The sequence below is a fragment of the Pectinophora gossypiella genome, chromosome 12, assembly GCF_024362695.1.
Source record: "Pectinophora gossypiella chromosome 12, ilPecGoss1.1, whole genome shotgun sequence".
NCBI classification, from domain to species: Eukaryota; Metazoa; Arthropoda; class Insecta; order Lepidoptera; family Gelechiidae; genus Pectinophora; species Pectinophora gossypiella.
The window spans coordinates 6,874,767-6,879,678 of NC_065415.1; positions in this window are offsets into that span (position 1 = coordinate 6,874,767).

A 4,912-nucleotide genomic window follows, 5' to 3' on the forward strand; every position below is an offset into this window, starting at 1 on the left:
TTGAGACCTTATTAAATTAATTTTGTCATCGATGTTAGTAAGCTCGATGTATTGCACAAAGCTATGGTGGTGTGTCACCATTCTCATCGACCCTAGTTTAAACGGTAAGATGCCCGGTCCGTCATCCATAGTCTCAAGTCTTATTTCCTGTGCCAGTCCTGCAGTCACTGTCAGCATCAGCAGTATCCTGTAACAATTTGGCGCTCTTGGGTACACGTTTGAGCCTAGATTTTGCAATGGGTCCGCGTTTTTTCGAAGTATAAATGTGAATGGGCAGATCGGCTAGGACGTTATCTTGCGTATAACGGGGTGCTAGTTTTTGTCTACTGGCCATGGGGTTCGAGATAAAGACTTGTTGTCGCGGTTGATATTCCTCCTCTGGCTCGCGGGTTTTATTTCGGTTTTCAATGAGGGCGGTTCGGTCGGCTAAACTAGAATCATTAATAAGGTCGTACACGGTTTTCATTCGTTCTCTATGGGTTTGAATATATTGTTGCATAAGATGTGCGGTCAGGTCAATGTCTGTCGGGTCTCTAGGGTCAATATGTCCTTGAATAACGTCATAAGGTCGGCATTTCGTAAAACTGTGTATTGAGCTATTGTACGCAATTACAGCATACGGCATCAAGTTAATTACAACTTCATCCTTATTTTGAAGACGTAAGATCCTAAGGTGCTCAAGGAGGGTCAGATGGAATCTCTCTATATTACCATTATCATTAGGTGCATTAGCAAGAGTTTGATGGTGTATGATCTTATGTACTCTTGTAAATTCAGCAAACATCTGATTGGTGAATTCTGTGCCTTTATCGGTAACTATAGTCAGAGGTAGCCCGTGGTGGGTAGAATACTGTAATAAGGCTTGAACTACACTCAGAGCAGTGCCATCGCGAAGGTGATAAGCCTGACCATATTTGGAGAAGACATCAATGAAGGTGACATATTTTTCATTTTGTGCTGTAAATAAGTCCATATGGACTATTTCAAAGGGTTTGGAAGGAGGTGGTACAATATGAAATTGTGGACGAATAGGATTGCGGTCATATTTAGCTTGCCCACAGATGGTACACTCATTGATGAAATTCGTGATGTGTTGTTTCATTTTGGGCCAGTAATACTTGCGGGAAAGGGATAAATAACATTCAGTTATTCCCCTGTGGTTACTTTTGCCATCATGATAATGTCTTATTAACTCTTGCTGCCTAAGATACTCTTTCACGTTTTCAATTTCCATTTTTGAAATGACAAGGTTCATTGCCGAACTCCTGAATTTCTCTTGCAAAATCGGGACTATTTTATAAATACCTAATGGGGGTTTTATCAAAAGGGCAGTTTTGACTTTAGGATGTATGTATTCTTTGACAGCATTGATTAAGTCCTCTTCTAAGCTTGACTCCGATAATTGGACTGAGATTCGGGTGTGTGTATCGAAAGGCTTAGTCATAGTCGGTCGTTTTTTTATGTCTCCTACGATTGTTAAACACAGTTGTCTGTTGAATTTGTTGAGTGGGTCGTCGGTAATAGGTATCTCAAGTATCGGATTCTCCTGGTCGGTGTGTACAGTGTCCGTGCGAGAGTCGTCCAAGTTAGCGGGGTGTTCAGTCGGGTTTACTGCCATTGAGTTCGTCTCTTCATTATGTAATTCTACTCTGGAAAGGGCATCAGCGTTCGTGTTAGCCTTTCCGGACTTGTATACAACATTGAAGTTATATTCACTCAGTTTTAGTCGCCATCGCGTGAGTCGTGAATTAGGCTCTTTTAGATTCATAAGCCACTGTAGTGGTTTATGGTCTGTTATGACCTTAAACTTGCGGCCAAAGAGATAAGGGCGGAAGTATTTTGTAGCCCATACTATAGCCAATAATTCTTTCTCAATCGTACTATAGTTGATCTCGCTCTCATTGAGTGTACGAGAGGCATATGCAATGGGTTTGTCAGAACCTATTGGGCCTTGCGAAAGAACGGCACCAATGGCGTAGTTAGACGCGTCAGTAGTTAGGTTAAAGTCGCGAGTAAAATCCGGGTATTGTAAGATTGGGTCGTTAGTCAGTAACTGTTTGCATTTCTCGAAACATTGTGTGTAATTTGAATCTAATGTAATTGATTTACCTTTTTTGAGACAAATTGTCAGTGGTTTTGTCATTTTAGCGAAGTCCGGGATGAATTTCCTGTAATAGCCAATTAAACCCAAAAATTGTTTTATTTGTCTAGTCGTTTTCGGTAAAGGATAGTCTCTAATGGCCTTTATCTTGTCTGGATTGGGCTTGATACCATCCCTACTTATTACGTGACCAAGGTAAGCGGTTTCCAATTTCAAGAACTCGGACTTGTCCATTTGTATCTTGAAATTAGATTCCCTCAATCTTCGAAATACCTTCTCGAGATTGATCATGTGTTCCTGTAAGCTGGTGCTGAACACGATGATGTCATCAAGGTATACAAGACAAATCACGTTTTGTAAGCCTCTCAGAACATTATCCATCACCCTCTGGAAGGTAGACGGTGAGTTTTTGAGACCCATGGGCATTCTCAAAAATTCAAAGTGCCCATGTTCAACATTGAACGCGGTCTTGTGTATGTCAGCTTCGTTCATCTCGACTTGATAAAAGCCACTTGCCAAGTCTAAGGTGGTGAAGTATTGGCACTTCCCCAACTTGTCGAGTACGTCAGTTATGTTAGGGATGGGATATTTATCGTCAAGTGTTTTTTCGTTCAATTTCCGGAAGTCAACAACCAAACGCCACTTTTGTCTGCCCGAAGCATCAGCTTTTTTGGGTACTACCCAAATTGGCGAACTCCAGGCCGAGTCTGAAGGTCGAATAATTCCCTGTTCTAACATTTTAGAAATTTGGTCAGCGACTTCCTGTCTATGTATAAATGGGTATCGGTAACTTTTGGTGTAAATTGGGATTTCGTCAGTAGTTTTAATACAGTGCTTTATTTTATTGGTAAAAGTCAAATTTTCGCCGTCAATATAGAATATGTCCGAGTAACGTGAGCAAAGCTGTATAAGGTTAGCTTTTTCCTCGGGGTTTAAATGCTCAGTTCTTAAACGAGAAATGACTTCATCGGTTCGTGGTGTCGAGTTCGAGTCAGTGCTCGTGCACTTAGTATCAAACAGTTCGGTGTTAAATATCTCCGCCGTTGCGGGCCTATCTAAAGAGAAAATAATGTCAAAGTTGGTTGGATTTTCGATTGTAACTATACCTCGATTATTTTTAACTTTTGTTAGGCATTCATGTATTAAACAATTGCAAAGTATTTGTTCTTCAACGATTACGTCACCGTTAGGCGCGTTGATAGGTATCCGATATAAATTAGAACTATTTGCAGGGATTACATTCTCATAAAAGTTTACATTCCGTGAGTTGTACATTTTTATAGGGTTCGTTGAAGTCCGCGTAATTAGAACGTTATCCTTAAGGTCTATTCTCGCTTCCCACTGGCTCAGTAAGTCTAGTCCGATGAGTCCGTCGAAAAAATCATGAAACTTATATACGAACAACTTAATTTCTTTATCATCGTTAAAATTTGGAAAGCAAGGCAACATAATGGAGTAGTTATTCTTACTTGAACCGTGTATATTTGTGACTTCAAAAGGATCAAAATTTAGCGTTAAGTGCGGGTAATACTCCTGCACGGCTTCAGGGTTCAAGAATGATTGGTTGGCACCTGTGTCGATAAGTAATTTTAACGGTGGGTTTTCTATTTGAATGTACGGGAGTTGCCTTTGACACTGTAAATTTATCTCTATTTTGACTTTTTTGAGCTGTTGGGTTTCCGAAAATCCTGACCATTTTCAGACTGAGTTATTTGTCCTTGCTCGTCCTGAACTTCAGGCTGCTGATAGCACAACTCAGGTTGTATCTGTGACGGTTCATCATAATGATAAGGAGTAAAGTTGTCGTATATAATACCGTTATGTGAATTGTAATCCGTGTAATACAACTCGGTGTCATAATTCACCTCGGGGCAATAGTTATAACAGCTGTTATAGTCGTAATAGTCGTCATATGAAATGCATTCATTCACATTTACGTCTCGAGTTTTAAAATAGTTCGACGGGGGTGGATTGCCCTGTCGTGACCAGTCATGTCCTGTCCGTAGTGGTTGTCCAGTTGGTGGCAAGACTCGGGGCGTAAAATGGCTAACACCGCTCATAGGTTTTGGGAAATTATTAGCATTAAAAGTGGGTCTTTGTGTAATTTTAAAAGCGTTATTTTGCGGGTTGTAATTAGGGGGTCGTGCTGCGAACATTTGTTGCGTGCGAGTGGGCATACGCATGAAGGGTTGTGGTGCAAATGGTTGGAATTGGGGTTTTTGCGGAACATAGTTATTGAAGCGGGGCTGTGAAGGAACCTGCATGTTAGGTGGGAACACAAATGGTTTGGGCACAACATAATTATCGTGCATTGGCATATGTACAGGAGGTTTGTAACTTGACGCGTTCTGTAACTGCTTTGGCAATAATTCGTTACGATGTTGGAGGTATATAGCATTTAACTCTTCCTGTACATATTTCAAGGCATTTTCAATGGTTTCCGGACGCATGCACCTTATACGAGATCCGAGTGGATCCTTAAGTCCACGTACGAACGCTTGCATGGTTAACTTTCTGTACAACGTACGCTTCGCTTCTATGGTGGTAGGCACGTTCTCGTGTAAGGTTACATATGTCATTATGGTAGAAAATAACGATTGGCACTTTTCATAGAACTCTTGCGGAGTACTGTTACCTTGGGTTTGGGCAGCGAGGTCATTATATAGGGCGGTTTCATCCCTTTGATCACTGAAGTTATTTATGAGAATGATTTTAATGCCTTCCCAACTCGCAGGCATTCCGTTAGAGTTTATGGTTCTTGCTGCTGGACCCGAGATTTTATTTAAAATCCCATTTAGCAGAAACAATCTA